At 40.0% G+C, this 17,019-nt stretch overlaps 1 long non-coding RNA gene and 1 pseudogene across 2 annotated transcripts in view; one reads left to right on the top strand and one right to left on the bottom strand.

Annotated features, from left to right (window-relative positions):
* The window catches only part of LOC123603830, a 50,507-nt gene extending 33,700 nt beyond the window's left edge, over positions 1–16,807 (bottom strand). For both annotated transcript variants that reach the window (XR_006715063.1, XR_006715062.1), the window contains exons 1-2: positions 16,479–16,807; positions 8,430–8,558 (exon numbers count right to left, since the gene is read on the bottom strand). This is a non-coding gene — a long non-coding RNA (uncharacterized LOC123603830). The remainder of the gene's footprint in view (positions 1–8,429; positions 8,559–16,478) is intronic.
* Positions 4,643–4,767, top strand: LOC123604791 (annotated as a pseudogene).
* Positions 16,808–17,019: the final 212 nt, after the last annotated feature.

Raw genomic sequence — 17,019 nt, forward strand, 5'->3', positions numbered from 1 at the left:
TTTCACCTCAATTTAAAAACTTGTGGAGGGGTGCCTGGGTGGCTCAGTCAGTTGAGTGTCCAACTCTTGATTTCAGCTTGGGTCATGATCCCGGGGTCATGGGATCAAGCCCCGCATTGGGGCTCTCTCTCTCTCTCTTTGCCCCTCTCTCCCGCTTGCTCTCTCTGTCTAAACAAAAAATAAAAATAAAAAAACTCGTGGAAATAAAAATATTTTTTAAAGGAGTAGTCCTACCAGATATAAGAAAATATCTTTAAGCTACAGAAATTAAAACATTGTGTTATTGGCACAGGAACAGATGACAGATCGAGGGAACACAATGGAGTCCAAAAGTAGACTCAAGTGTGTTTGGAAAATTAGTGTACACTAAATTAGACAGTTAAGGGGCATCTGGATGGCTCAGTCGGTTAAGCGTCCAACTTTGGCTCAGGTCATGATCTCACAGCTGGTGAGTTCAAGGCCCGCGTTGGGCTCTGTGCTGACAGCTCAGAGCCTGGAGCCTGCTTCAGATTCTGTGTCTCCCTCTCTCTCTGCCTTACCCCTGCTTGCTCTCTGTCTCTCAACAATAAATACATGTTTAAAAAAATTAGTTAAAATCAGTGGGGGCAAGATGGACTGTTCAATAAAGGCTGTTGGAACGAGTGGCTGACTATTTTGGGAAAAAAATTAAGTTGGACCCATACCTCACAGTTCATACCAAAATGGATTCCAGATGGATTAAAGAATTAAATGTAGAAGAATGGAAGCAGGAGAGTACGAGAAAGAAAATATGGTAGTACTTTGTATAATCCTGGGGTGATGAGGGATTTTTACAGGCTTGACATGAAGCCCTTGAACCAAAAAGGAAAAGATTGATAAATTTGACTCCACACATAAAACATACAAACAGAAGCAACTTCTGTATATTCTGTATGGCAAAAGTTACTATAAACAAGGTTGAATGACAAATAAGGTGGGAAAATATTGGCAACTCTTATGACAGATAACTAACTTCTCCAATACACGAAGTGCTTTTACAAGTTAAAAAGAGAAAGTCAATTACTTCTATTGAAAATGAGCATAAGAATGGATAGTATATAAAAGAAAAGCTGAAGGGTATATGGGTGGCTTAGTTGGTTAAGCGTCTGACTCTTGGTTTTGGCTCAGGTCATAATCTCACAGTTCATGAGATGGAGCCCTGCATCAGGTTCTGTGATGCTTGGTATTCTCTCTCTCTCTCTCTCTCTCTCTCTCTCTCTGCCCCTCCCCTGCTCACACACACACACACTCTCTCTCTCAAAATATATAAACTTAAAAAAAAATACTTGTAAAAAAAAAAAGAAAAGCTGAATGATCAATAGACATATAAGAAGATATTTAACTTAATTAGTAATTAAAGAAATAGAAATAAAATGAACAAGGAGATTATATTTATTCTTTACCAAATTAATAAAAGAAGAAATATATGATACCCAGATAATAGATCCTCTCTGCACTTTTGGTAAAGATATAAAATGGTGTAACTTTCCTGGAGGGCATTTTGTCTCATGTATCAACATATTAAGTGAACTTAATCTTCAGAGCACCTGGGTGGCTCAGTCGGTTAAGTGTCTGACTTCGGCTCAGGTCATAATCTTGCCGTTCGTGAGTTTGAGCCCCATGTCGGGTTCTGTGCTGATGGCTCGGAGCCTGGAGTATGCTTTGGATTCTGTGTCTCCCTCTCTCTCTGCCCCTCCCCTGCTCATGCTCTGTCTCTCTCTGTCTCTCAAAAATAAATAAATGTTAAAAAAATTTAAATGAACATAATCTTTATAAGACAAGTGAACAAAAATAATAGGTAAAAATTGGGGGGGGGGGGCGGGGTGGAATCCAGAATGTTAATCAATAGAAGATAGGTCCATACTACTGGATTATTCTGCAGTCATTAAAGAAAATACACACTTTGGGGTGCCTGGCTGGCTTAGCTGGTTAAGCATCTGACTCTGGATTTTGTCTCAGGTCATGATCCCACAGTCTGTGGGTTCAAAGCTCACGCTGACAGCATGAAGCCTGTTTGGAATTCTCTCTCTCTCCCTCTCTCTGCCCATCCCCTGCTCATGCTCATTCTCTCTCAAAATAAATAAATGAAAGAAAGAAAGAAAGAAAGAAAGAAAGAAAGAAAGAAAGAAGATACTTTGATAATGTCTCATGATATATTGTTGGTTGAAAATAGTACATTGCAGAATCACATTATACTATAGTATCACCTCATTTTTTGAAAAAAAAAAAACCATATTATTTACTTTTGTTTGTATCAAAAGTAAAAAAGTCTGGAATAGGGTGCCTGGGTGGCTCAGTTGGTTAAGCGTCTAACTCTTGATTTTGGCTCAGGTCATGATCTCATGGTTGTGGGATCAAGCCTTAAGTTGGGTTCTGTGCTGGGCGTGGAGCCTACTTAGGATTTTCTCTTTCCCTTTCCCTCTGCCTCTCCCCAGCTCACACACGTGACTTCTCTCTCTCTCAAAAAAAAAAAAAAAAAATGTCTGGAAGGATACATACCAAACTATTAATAGTAGATACTCTTAGAAGGGAGTAAAGAAACTAGGGGGAAGAAACTTACATTTTATTTTGCACATTTCTGTAGTGTTTTCAAATGTTTTAAAGCAAGTGTATATTACTTTTATAATCAAATAAAACAAATTTGAGAATTAATTATAAATTATAGAAAATTTGCAAAAGAGAATATTTCAAAGGAATATATATCATATATACTATTATATGATGTATATATAATATATACTGTATGTGTATATATATATATATATGTATATATATATATATATACACACACACATATGTATGTGTATATATATAAAATCTTCTTCTAAGTCTACAGATAGAAAGATCTCCATCAAATATTGTCTGGTGAAAATGGCAGATGCACATCACAATGTATCCCCATCTCTTTTATAATATTTTCCAAAAAAAACAACGTAATAACCAGAAGCCCAAAGGGGGGGGATTTTTTATAACCATCTTAAATGTAATAAAACACACACACAAAGATGTACATGAATGTGGTAGTGCATGAACTTATCTATGTAACTATAATTTCACAACTGTCAGGACAGAACCTAAAACTAAAGATCTTGCTAAAACTAAAGCACCATTTCATGGAGATAATATTTACCACTACCATATTAAATTATGCCCCATTGTTTCTATTTGTGCTGTGGGGAGGAAAATTAGTATGACATGTGCTTTCCATTATGCTCATGCATGAGTATACACATATACATGGAAGAGAGAGACTAAAGGCTTTGAGAGTATGATGCGATTCCTAGGGGCTTTTTCTTTTTTTCTTTAACCTATTCTATATTGTTTAACCTCTCCACAAGCAGTTGTTAGCCTTGCAAAGTGGAAAAAAATATTTACGGAAGAAGTGAAAATTAACATAAAATGTATGTATTTTTTTTTAGTTAAGATTTTTTTAGTAACTGCTCCCAGCATGAGGAATTCCTGAAAGTGTTTTCTGATAGTGCACTGGCCAAAGAATATGTCAAAGTCATGACCCATGCAACACCCCTTCCCTCAACGTATGACATTTTCCTAAAGCCCAAAAAGAAAGCTCCAACAACAAGAAATAAATAATCAAGATGGGGGGGTTTGTGTGTGAGGCTGGGAGTACTGGCTAAACAGAAACAGCTGAACTCGCCAGGCAGGGTTTAATCTTAATATCCAGTGAGGGGACCTGTAAACCACATCACCACAATCCCCTTAGCCCTTGAAGATCATGTAGCATCTCTGACTAGTACAGATCATAGTTCCCCACCAGAGTTTATCAGATGGAATCCTCCTTTCTCCTAAATCACAAAAATGCAATAACCATACAGATGACCAGACAAAACCAGGTCACACAACTTCCCTCCAAGTACTGTTTATTCAGGGATTTTATCTGTACAATCACCGAAACAGCTCCATGATTGGTAGAATTTACTGCACTCACAAAAATAAACCTAGGTAGGTACGTCAATAAAATATCAACACAACCCATTAAAAAGTGGAAAACTTTCAGGGACAATGAAGGAGAGTAAAATCATGGGGAAGAGAAAAAAGAATGTTCTCCTTAAAAAGAAAAAAAAAAAGGTGGAAAATTTCAATACCAGTCTAGTCCACATAATACCAAATAACTGACTTTGATTTTCAGTTCAAGACATTGTGATTTGTATTCTAGTAAATCTAACTAGGTTTCTGAAGTCAAATAGGGTTTTTTTTTTTCATATTATATGCGCATACATTTAATGGGGGGAGGGGGAGAAGCCCCAATCATTTATAGGAAAAATTGTTTCAGAGTCATACTCAGGGCTTAGCGCTTTCCAATGGCTCTTGTGAGCATTAGCGTAAGGTTCTCACCACTGGTTCATACTGCCTTAGAAAGTAGGCCCTCCAAGGCCGCCTAGGTGGCTCAGTCACTTGAGTGGCTGACTTTAGCTCAGGTCATGATCTTATGGCTTGTGAGTTCAAGCCCCATGTTGGGCTCTGTGCTGACAGCTCAGAGCCTGGAGCCTGCTTCAGATTTTGTGTCTCCTTCTCTCTCTCCCCATCCCCTGCTTGCACTTTGTCTCTCTCTCTCTCTCAAAAATATAAATAAACATAAAAGAATTTTTTAAAAAGTATGATCTCCATACTCTGGTTTCTCTTCAGATTGCATAAAATTTTTCACCTTTTACTGAAGATTTCCATGGAGAGAAACAATTCTGGACTCAGAATTGTTCACTGATTTTTTGAGAACTTGCTGGGAAAAAAATAATAAAATAAAAAGTATGGGGCACCTGGGTGGCTCAGTTGGTTAGGCAACCGACTTTGGCTCAGGTCATGACCTTGCAGTTTTGAGTTCGAGCCCAGTGTCAGGCTCTGTGCTGACAGCTCAGAGCCTGGAGCCTACTTCGGATTCTGTGTCTCCCCTCTCTCTACCCCTCCCCTGCTCACGCTCTGTGTCTCAATAATAAATAAACATTAAAAAAAATAATAAAATAAAATAAAATAAAATAAAAAAGTATGATCTCCAAAATCTAAAAACAAAGACAAAAAAATGGGTAGGAGATTCCACTCTTAACCATACTGTTCCCACATATGAAGTCTTTAGTTCTGCTTTCCATCCCTCTTCCCCCCAATGCTGTTCAGACTCAAAGCTATGCCATCTCTTCCAGGAGTGGAGAGTTGCAGAGAGAGCTGCTTAAAAATTTATCAACATCACAGTTATGAAATCGTTCATTTCTGGTTATGTAGTTACCATGACTGACCTGCTGTGAGGAGAGAATATTTCATGACCTATCCCTCTTAATTGGAAGGGCTGCAGGAAGCCAGGCATCTCACTCTTTAAGATGTAGAAGGTAGAAGAAATGCTAGGGACAGACAGGAGGCTAAGAAGTCTGGTCTTTCATTTCCAGCCAACAATGTTGCTGCATAATTGAAGTTGGAATCTATAGGATCAAAATCTTTATTGCCTGTACTACCAGATGAGCAAGTTCCATCAGGATATACCCTAGCTTTTCATATTCAGACCAGAGGGAATAAATTACCTAACAGTTTGTCTTTTCAATATGATGATAATATTTAGTGAAACATATGCCTGTTTTCTAAAAGTATAGTAAATTTGCATGGCTATGTCCACGCTCTCTCATCTTACACTTTGAACATACTGAAAAATAGCTGGCTGGCATTATGAGGACACATGTGGTTGAAGAGCAATGACATTAATGGAAAGTTCTAATCCTTTTGGCCAAATGACCACTGGAAAATGTCCATTTGAAATCAGGTAGACATTTGCTGAGAAGATTGTTCTGAAAGCAAAAGGGAAGCAGTCGCTATCAATGTTAATTTCATTGTCATGAAAAGCTTGGGGAGGCTGGAGGTCAAGGTTCTGGTCCTGGTACTGCAGTTAAGAGCTATGTAATCATGGACAAGGTAAATCACCTCTCTGAGTCTTGGAGTAGGAGGGAAATAATATATTTTCTGCACAAAGACAGGGGATGGCCCAGGTAATCTCAAGTTCCCCTGTCAAAAGCTCTTGGAACCCCTGATCTCAGCTGAGTTAGCATTTAATGTGATAACAGGATAGTAAAGTTGTTCTTGGTCTGGCTTACAGGGACCAAAAATAACACCAGCCAATCACCAATCAGTATTCACCTGCAAGCTCTTGGCCAAAAGGCTTAGGTAGAACAGTAGTTCTCAAAGTATAGTCCTGAGACCAGAGGCATCAGCATCACCCCTGGACTTGTTTAAATATGCAAATTATGGGACCACACCCCAGCTCTATTTAATCAGAGACGCTGGGGGTTGCACATTTTGTTTCTTAGTATGTCCTCTAGGAAATTCTGAGGTAGGCTAAAGTGTGAGAGCCACTGGCAGAGATTAAAAACAAAACAAAACAAAACAAAACTATTCAACTGATGTTTGGAGCCAGTCAGGTTGTTTATGACACAAAAAGAATCATAGTGGTAGATCAGAATAAGATCATCAGCCCAGAACATAGTTCCCAAAATTTGTTTGATTACCAAAATTTGTATGGCTATTGCCACACATACAAAACTGGTGTCTTATTCCAAAGGTTCCTGGAATTTGTATGTTAAGAAGCCACTTTTTATTTTCCTGGAGAATATGCTACTTATAAAGCATATATATATATATATATATATATATATATATATATATATATAGAGAGAGAGAGAGAGAGAGAGAGAGAGAAAACATTATTGTATATTATATTCTCCTTCCTACCAAAGAAACTGGGGCTACCCCAGGACGGTTGCTTCTAAATTTATGAGGAAATACCTTACTAGTCAGGGAATCTGATCTACATGATGCCAAAACATCTAGGTAAAATATGAAAGTTTCTGCAAATAAAATATTCACCAACTTTGGTTTCAAAAAACTTAAATTTTATCTCTTTAAAAAAACAGTACTAAGGTGGTCCCACCTGACCCACATTTTACTGATTATTTCCAAAAGACAACAGCACTATCCTGGGTAGTAGCAAATTCTCTCAGTGATCAATGATTATGATGATGATTACATGAGTAGATAATTATAAGATGATGCCTTACTACAGACCAAGAGTTGAAAACAAAGTGCCTGTGATCTTGTTAATGTCCCTTTCTCCAAGAGGCAATCCTTTGAAGGAAACGGGAGTTCTAGAGTCAGCTCTGGCACCACCAGCTCTGTGATTTGTGCTTCTCTGAGCCTCATCTGGACGCTTAAGGATTGGGTCAAATGATCCCCAAGAGCACTTCTAGATTAAAAAAAAAAAACTTTAATTCTATGGTTATACTAACTTGAAATTTTCAACATTTTGAACCAGAACAACTTAGAGTTGGAAGGAATGTTACAGGGTGATTTATCACACCCTTTATTTTACAGATGAGGAAATTGAAGCCCAGAGAAGGTAAAGGCCAGAAATCTGGAGATCATCTGGAGAAAAGCTGGAATAAAACACTAGGCCACTTGATCCCCCAGCTTACTTTCCAACAGAAACCCTCTGATAGATTTCCCTCTTGATGCCCCATATTTAAGATGAGCTAGGCAGGAAAAGCCAGATTTGTGTAGGGTTTACCTACGTGAAACAGTTCCTGCCTCTTCCCACTCGCAGCCCAGAGTCTAAACTCAACTCAACTACAGAATCTAAAGATAACTGACTAGAGGAGACAGTTCTTAAGTGAACAGAGATGCAAGACCTCTCCTTAACTTTGACAATGAACTATGGTTGAAATCGGGAATAACACCTCTCAGTGAGGCCTCTTCTAATTATTAATATTCACATCATTACAATGTTCAGGGAGTGTGCAACAAACCAGCTCATATTAGAAAGTTAAATAGTCCAGGTATAATCAGTAGAGCAAGGAAAAAAGGAACGAAGGGCCTATGGGTGGGGCTGGGGGAAGAGAGGAGAGACAGAAAGAGAGACGGAGAGAGAGAGGTGAGAAAGAGAGAGAGAGAGAGACAGAGAGAGAGAGAGAGAGAAACTCCAGACTGGTGCCAATCTACTCAGGAATGATGCTATTATTATGGGTGGAAGGAGTAGGTTAAAGAGGGAAAGCCAGGAAGAGTACTGTTGCCAAGAACTGTTATCAATTAACATTCTGGAAAACACAGCCATATTTCTCTTCTTTGGGGATTCTATAAAATGAGACCATATAGATTCATTGAGCCAACAAGACTTTGGTTGCATATTGGTGGGGGCGGTAAGGAATAAGGATCAAGAGGCTCACAAAGGGATCCAGACGTCTGCTTCACTGGAGTGGAAAAAACCATCATAATAATTTCCACAATATATCTGGCAGAACAAGGTGCTGCAGAAGCCAAATACACTGGCTGAGAGTAGGCATAAGCTGCACAGAGAGAGTGAGAGTTTTAATTCAAGAGGTGTTGCTGAGTTATTAAAGAAAGGGGACAGCCCTAAATCATAGGCTTACCTCTCAGTTTGGTGGAGCTATCAATCTGACGTTCTCTCATCCTTAAGAAGGAAGGCCCCGCATTTGGAGAAAGAAGCTACTGAGCATCTCTCTGTTCCTTTTGCTGGGTCCATAGTTCCTTGTGCAGTTCTGGAAGGCAAGAACATTATTGGTCTACCTGTTTGTAGCCTGAAAAATGCATAGATCAAATCTTGCAGCCCCAAAATACCACTGAGATTCGGGTTGTAAGGGTCAAGGAGTTGGGCCTAAAAGGTAAGCAAACGTTGGGAACAAAGAATAGGGGCAAGTTAAAAGCAGGGTCCTCTCCTAGACAGCATGTGGAAGCTGACAGTCTAGAACAGAGCTTAGCAAATATTTTCTACAAAGCACCAGATAGTAAATACTTTAGACTTGTAGGCCATAGGGCTCTTGCCACAGCTAGTTTTCTGCCACTATAGAGGAACAGCAACCATAGACAATACAAAAATAAAAGAGTGTGCCCACAGTCCAATAAAACTTTATTTATGGACAATAAAACTTAAATTTCATATAATTTTCACATGTTATGGAATATCATTCTTTTGTGATAATTCTTGAAAATTTACTTTCAATTGTTTAAAAATTGAAAACCATTCTTAACTCATGGGCCATATAAAAACAGGCAGTAGGCCAGATGTAGCCCACAGGTTGTAGTTCACTGACTCACAGTCTAGAGTAATGCTAACAGAAATACAATGAGAGCTACAAATGTAATTCAAAATTTTCTAGTAACCCTATGTCAAAACCAAAAAAAAAAAAAAAAAAAGCAGGGGAAATTAATTTTAATAATGTATTTTATTTCACCCAATATATCCAAAGTATTTTAATTTCAATGTTGTTGATATAAAAATTACCAACAAGGTATGTTGCTTTTTCTTTTTTCATACTAAGTTTTCAAAATCTGGGGTGCATTATGCACTTAGAGGACATCATAATTCATTCTAGCCATATCCCAAGAGCTCAATAACTACTTTTTTGGAGGTTATCATGTTGAACAGTACAGGTCTAGAACAGTGTCTTCAAATTTTAGCTTGCATCAGAATCACTTGGAGGGCTGTTAAAATAGAGTTTTCATTCAGTAGGTTTGAGCAAGGCCCCCAAACTCCATTTTTAACAAGTTCCTAGGTGGTGGTGGTGTTGATCTGGGGACCAGATCTGAGAACTACTTGTCTAGAAGCTGAGCAGTAAGAAAAAGAAGAGAAACAATGAGGAGCCAGGAATATGTACAAGCAAGAGGTAAACAAATGTAAAACAATGAGATACCATTACATACCTATTAGAATGGCCAAAACTAAAAACACTAACAAACACCAAATGCTGGTGAGGATAATGGAGCAACAGGAACTCCTGTTCATTGCTGGTGGGAATGCAAAATGGCACAGCCACTTTGGAAGACAGTTTGGTTGTTTCTTACAAAACAAAACATACTTTTGCTGTATAATCCAGCAATCATGCTCCTTGATATTTATTCAAATGCGTTGAAGACATGTGTACACGAAAAACAGCACATGGGTGTTTACAGCAGCTTTATTCGCAATTGCCAGAACTTAGAAGCAACTAAAATGTCCTTAAGTAGGTGAATGTATAAATTGTGCTACATCCAGACATGAAATATTTATGCAGGGCTAAAAAGAAATGAGCTATCAAGCCATGAAAAGACATGGAGGAAACTTACATGCATATTATTAAGAGAAAGAAGCCAATCTAAAGAGGCTACATATTGAATAATTCTAAGTATATGACATTCTGAAAAAGGCAAAATATGAAGACAGGAAAAACATCAGTGGTCACGAGGGGTTAGGAGGAAGGGATGGATGAGTAAGTGGAGCACAGAGGATTTTTAGGGCAGTGAAATTTTTCTGTATGATACTATTATGGTAGATACACATTATTATACATTTGTCAAAACCCACAGAATGTACAACACTAAAAATGAACCCTTATGTAAACTATGGATTTTGACTGATAGTGATGTGTCAATTCATCAACTGTAACAAATGTACCCCTCTGGTGCTGAATACTGATAATGGGGAAGGTTGTGCATGTGTGGGGCAGGGAGTATATGAGAACTCTCTGTACTTTCCATTCAGTGTTGTTGTGAGCCTAAAACTCATCTAAAAATTAAGCCTATTATAAAAAAAAAAAAAAAAAAGAGCAGGAGGGAGCAAGCACCAGATCATCAGGCCAGACAAGCAGTAGGACTCCAGATCAGAGGTAAAGACCTTGGGTAAACCTCCCATGCTCTGCTTTCCAAGAGTCAAGGAAGTAGCTTTTCCAGGTTTCAACTTTGTAGGTACCCTAGGGATGGACAGCCTGGAGAACCCTGCCTGATCAGGGGCCAGCTCAGAACCTAAGCCAGGTTTTAAAATCTCTTGCAATGGAACAGCTATCTCCAGGCTCTGACAACTTGAAAAAGATGCAGAGTCTCGGGGCGCCTGGGTGGCGCAGTCGGTTAAGCGTCCGACTTCAGCCAGGTCACGATCTCGCGGTCCGTGAGTTCGAGCCCCGCGTCGGGCTCTGGGCTGACGGCTCAGAGCCTGGAGCCTGTTTCCGATTCTGTGTCTCCCTCTCTCTCTGCCCCTCCCCCATTCATGCTCTGTCTCTCTCTGTCCCAAAAATAAATAAACGTTGAAAAAGATGCAGAGTCTCATTATTTAACACAATGATTTCTAAAACAACCCAGTTTTCAGACTGAACCTATAGGTAGGTGCTCTCACAGTATCTTAAGGCTGCTCAAACAGAATATAAGATAGATGAAATAATATAGAAATTTGTGCTGCTTAAAGATTGCAACAATAAGGTGAGCTGTGAGTTTTCAGGAAGATTCTATAAATACAGAATTTTTTCCCACCTTAAGGGTATATAATCATCGAATTTGGAAACCACAGTTTTCATGAATATTCTTTTTTTTTTTTTTTAATTTTTGAGACAGAGCATGAGCAGGGGAGGAGCAGAGAGAGAGGGAAACACAGAATCCAAAGCAGACTCCAGGCTCTGAGCTGTCAGCACAGGGCCGAATGCGGGGCTCGAACTCACAGACCATGAGATCATGACCTGAGCCGAAGCCGGACGCTTAACCAACTGAGCCACCCAGGTTCCCCTTTTTTTTTCTTTTCCATAAATGTTCTTTTAACTTAATTACCATTGGGAAGCAAGCTTACTTGCCGTGGTACATCACAACACACAAAGCTTTGCTAGAGCTTTAAAAATAGACCCCTTCATAACTTCTTGAACTCTGTAGCCTAAATTAAAACTCTGGATCTTAAATTTTTTTTAAGGAGCTGTTTTCTGGTTCATTGTGTCAGAAGACCCTTATATGGTCTGGGGATCCCTCAAATTCAGGAGAAATTTAAAGGCCTAAAGGAAATTTATAAAGACAGCTTTAAAAGATGTTTTTTTCTGGTGGCACTCTTCTATGAACCTCTTCTAATGTCTGGTTCCAATAAAACACTGAGAAATAGAAACTCAGTTCTGGAGGGCAGTGAGACAGATATTCAGAACTTTTCATTTTATAGTGAAAACTCTAGTTCAATATATATGTATATATATATATAAATATATATATAAATATATATATATATATATATATATATATGAAGAAGCTATAAATATGCTAGAGAAACAGAAAAATACTAATTTGAGTAATTAAAAAAGGGAGTAGTTTCAAATAGCTCTGATAAGGAGCCTTTTGTAAGGCTTCTGTCATCCTTTTTATTTTTTATTTTTTATGTTTTATTATTGAGAGAGAGACAGCATGAGTGGGGGAGGGACAGAGAGAGAGGGAGACACAGAATCTGAAGCAGTCTCCAGGCTCTGAACTGTCAGCACAGAGCCCGACATGGGACTCGAACTCACAAACAGCGAGATCATGACCTGAGCTGAAGTTGGACACTTAACCAACTGAGCTACCCAGGTGCCCCCTGTCATCCTTTTTAAAAGAAAAAGGTAAGCCATTCAGCCAACAAAAGAGTTTTTTCAGGAATAGCAGGAAAACTGCAATTCAGGACAAGCAAACTCTGGCAAACCACAAGCAAGTCCTGAGAACAAAGTGAGAGGGGTCCTTCATAGAGCTAAGGAGGAAGTTGAGGGATGCTTTGAACAAAAGTTCATTGGAGGAAAATGAGAGCTGGAAGTGGTGACAGCCTCTCATTGGCTGCAGGTGAGGGTAGCTTGCTGTTGTTGGGCTGAGAGAAAATCTTCCTTCCTGCTGGACTAGGCAAGTTGGGAGGAATGGTTGTACATGTGTGAAAGCTTGCCCTTCATGTTTTCCCAACTCCAGTTTTGAGTGAAGTTTCCTTAATACATTTTCACTCTTCCCACAACCTGTTGAGGTTGAGAAACCACATATGGAAGCCCAGTTAATTTTCAAAGGTATAATTAAGATAATTTAACCCCTCAAGTCAGAGAAGCCTATAAAGAATTGCATGGTTTGAACTGAGGTAGATTTGCAGTCCATTTAAGTCATTGGACCACTAGTCCACTAGGAAACTGGAAAAGCAATTCATTTAATACAGATGTGAGCATAAATAATAGTCCTGCAGTGATATATAATTAATTATATACAGACTTGCAATTATATGATTGCTTTCTATGAAGAATTAATTCAGAGTTCTCTCTTTGGCATTGAGACTGTGCCCCTGATACACCTTGAACTTTCAAAAATATGTATTTTATTTGAACTTGAAGTTTTAGTTGGGAGAATAATGAAATCCTATTTATTTTATCACTCAAAACATTTCTAGGGGGCAGACTGACTTTTTTCAATGAAACTGATTATTTTTGTTACAAAACAAAATGTTTAAGTATGTGTAAAAGTATAAAAAGGGTTTCACTAATGTAACTGAAGAGTACCACATTGTACATTGTCTCCCAGTTATAAAACAAAAACCCCCATGGGGCGCCTGGGTGGCGCAGTCGGTTAAGCGTCCGACTTCAGCCAGGTCACGATCTCGCGGTCCGTGAGTTCGAGCCCCGCGTCAGGCTCTGGGCTGATGGCTCAGAGCCTGGAGCCTGTTTCCGATTCTGTGTCTCCCTCTCTCTCTGCCCCTCCCCCATTCATGCTCTGTCTCTCTCTGTCCCAAAAATAAATAAACGTTGCAAAAAATATATATATATTGAAAAAAAAAAACAAAACAAAAACAAAAACCCCCAACCTTGTATATTTTGATGAAGTGTGCATTCTGCACTAATTTTTAAGGATGGAATAGGTTTAAAACGTTTCCAGTTATATCAAAGAACGTTCTTAAATATCTTTTAAAAATCCAATCATAAGTTCAGATTCACTTAAATATCCCAAAATAACAAGGAAAAAAAGGAGTTTACTTGAGGGCACCATCATTCTGAGATGGACCAAGGTTATCAAAATGTAATCAATTTTATGACATAAAATTCTTTTATGGTTGCTCCTATATAGGAACATTCAATAAATGGAGAAAGAAGGTCACCATTCCCCCCCAAAACTAAATTCAGATGAAGGCAGAGAATACATAAAACAATTATGTAGGTATTTCTAACTCCTCATTTTAATCTGAGGTTTGTATATATCTTTGGGTATGATTGTGAAATCCATCCCCCCCAACACATACATGAAGAATGAGACCTTCTAGAGGTGCCTGTGTGACTTAGTTGGTTAAGTGTCCAAATTCGGCTGAGGTCATGATCTTACGGCTGGTGAGTTCGAGCCCCTTATCGAGCTCTGTGCTGACAGCTCAGAGCCTGGAGCCTGTTTCAGATTCTGCGTCTCCCTCTCTTTCTGCTCCTCCCCCACTCATGCCCTGTCTCTCTCTCTCTCTCTCAAAAATAAACATTGAAAAAAATTTTTAAGAAAGAATGAGACCTTCTAAAAAAGAAATACAAGAGCTGAAATAAAGAACTACTTACATACTAAATACTTGCCCTGCTTCATAACCAAAGTGTTCTTGTAATAATGTATTCACTTGTGTTCAACGGAATGTTAAATTTTCCTATAACCTTTGGGTTTTTTTTAATGTTTATTTATTTATTTTTGAGAGAGACAGAGAGAGTGAGCATGAGTGGCGGAGGGGCAGAGAGAGAGGGAGAGAGAGGACCCCAAGCGCACTCCGAGCTGTCAGCACAGAGCCCAACGTGGGCTCGATCTCACTAACTGGGGATTATGACTTGAGCCGAAATCAAGAGTCACATGCTCAATGGACTGAGCCACCCAGGCACCCCAATACCCAAAAGAATTAAAAAAACAAGAAATCAGATACTTATACACTAATGTTCATAGCGGCATTATTCACAATAGTGAAAAAGAAAAATCCCAAGTATCCATTAACTTATAAATGCATGAACAACATGTGGTATACATGTACAGTGGAATATTACTCAGCTATAAAAAGGAATGAAGTTCTCACACATGCAACAACACTGATGAACCTTGACATTTGCTAATGAATAAGAGTCACAAAGGGACAAATATTGTATGATTCCACCTAGGTGAGGTACCTAGAAGAGGCAAAATCCAAGTGACAAAAATTAGAATTGAGGTTATCAGGGGTTGACGGGAGAGGAAATGGGGAGTTATTGTTTATCGAGTGCAGAGTTTCTGTTTGAGATAGTGAGAATTATCTGGAAATGGATAGCAGTGATGGCTGCACACTAGGAATGTACTTAATGCCACTGAATTGTCCACTAGAAAATGATTACAATGGTAAATTTTATGTATATCTTACTACAATAATGAAGATACATAAGAGGTTTCATACTTGTTCAAAATTGTTTTGGGTACAATGGGGGAGGGAGAGGGGTACAGGACGCTGTCAATGAAAGGGGAGAATGAGCTGCACATCAGCCACTTTAAGGGTGAAGTACGGAAAGAAATTTAATTGGTACAGCCACTTCACCTGATCAGCTTGCTTGCTTTTCTTTCTTTCTTTCTTTCTTTCTTTCTTTCTTTCTTTCTTTCTTTCTTTCTTTCTTTCTTTCTTTCTTTTTTTTTATTAGGGATGCCTAGGTGGCTCAGTTGATGAAGCGGTGGACTTCAGCTCAAGTCATGATGTCACGATGGGGCACCTGGGTGGCTCGGCCGGTTAAGCGTCCGACTTCGGCTCAGGTCATGATCTCGCGGTCTGTGGGTTGGAGCCCCGCGTCGGGCTCTGTGCTGACAGCTCAGAGCCTGGAGCCTGCTTCGGATTCTGTGTCTTCCTCTCTCTCTGACCCTCCCCTGTTCATGCTCTGTCTCCCTCTGTCTCAAAAATAAATAAACGTTAAAAAAAAAAAAGTCATGATGTCACGGTTTGTGGGCTCAAGCTTCACATCCAGCTCTGCACTAATAGTGCAGGATTCTCTCTCCCTCCTCCTCTCTCTGCCCCTCCCAACTCACACACTCTATCTCAAAATAAGTAAATCAAGAATACACATACACACATACATATAATTTTTATTATATTTTAGGGAGAGAGAGAGAGAGAGAATGCACAAATGGGGGAGAGGGGCAGAGGGAGAGAGGGATTCTTAAGCAGGCTCCATGCTCAGCACAGAACCCTCTTGGGGGCTGGATCCCAGGGCCACCCTGGGATCGTGACCTGAGCCGAAATGGAGTCCGACTCTCAATGGACACCCAGGCAGCTCTCCTGGTCTGCTTTCTTAAATCAAAGCTGGGTAGAGATCCAAAATAACTATTGGGACAATATGCGCCAATAAAACTTATCCCCCTGTACTACTTCCGTTTGTTCCTGAATTAAAAGAACATCTTTCACCTTACTGAGCGCTTCTCAGGTTTTGATTTTAAATATAAACACCTTAAAGGTGTTCGCAGCCTCTAGGTTTCTCACCTTCCATATTTCAACGCACACAACATTTAGCATTTTTCTGAGACTATCATATCTCCAAATGAGACTGCCCACGTAAATGGCCTGTCTGGCGCGGGTCAGAGTGAAGTATGTTCAGGAGTTACGTTAAGACCAAAACGCCTTCACCCCGATTGTAGCCTGGGTCCTAGAACAGAGGGCAGCTCTGCCTCGGGAAGGGGGTGTCCCAACAACACCCAACTCCATACGGGTTCCTCACCTTCTGTAAACGGGCACGTCTATTATTCTCTTGGCTGTTCCAAAGGACTCTGGGAGTTAGGGAAGGGCCCAAGGGCCAAAAATGAAATGTTGGCACAAGGTGCGCAGCGATAGGTTTAGATTATCAGCCAGTTGCTGAGTGACTTCTCAAATCTTCCCACCACCTCCACCGCTTCTCCCACGGGGTAGGCCTGCTCTCTTTCCTTATCTTCCACGCCCCGCCCCTCCGCCGCCCTATTAGCCAATCATAGAGCTGTTGCTTGCCAATCAGAGCCAATCCCGAACAGGTTTACTTTGAGCGGGAAAGATTCAGAAGCTGCGGGAGAGCGAGGTCAGTTAACGGCCCCTTCTAGGCTTTGTCTGGGGTGGGGGGGCGGAGGGGGTAACAGGCCCTGGAGGCGGTTGCCTATTGGCTGGGCAGCGGGCCAATGAGGGGGTGCGAAGCGAGGGGCGGGCCTCCTAGGAGGGAGGGGGGCGGGGCGGGCTGGTGCAGGGTCGCGTGCCGGGTCTCGAGCAGGGGTAGGCAATGTAACGGCCTCTTC

Source organism: Leopardus geoffroyi, chromosome E1 (genome assembly GCF_018350155.1).
Source record: "Leopardus geoffroyi isolate Oge1 chromosome E1, O.geoffroyi_Oge1_pat1.0, whole genome shotgun sequence".
Taxonomy (NCBI): domain Eukaryota; kingdom Metazoa; phylum Chordata; class Mammalia; order Carnivora; family Felidae; genus Leopardus; species Leopardus geoffroyi.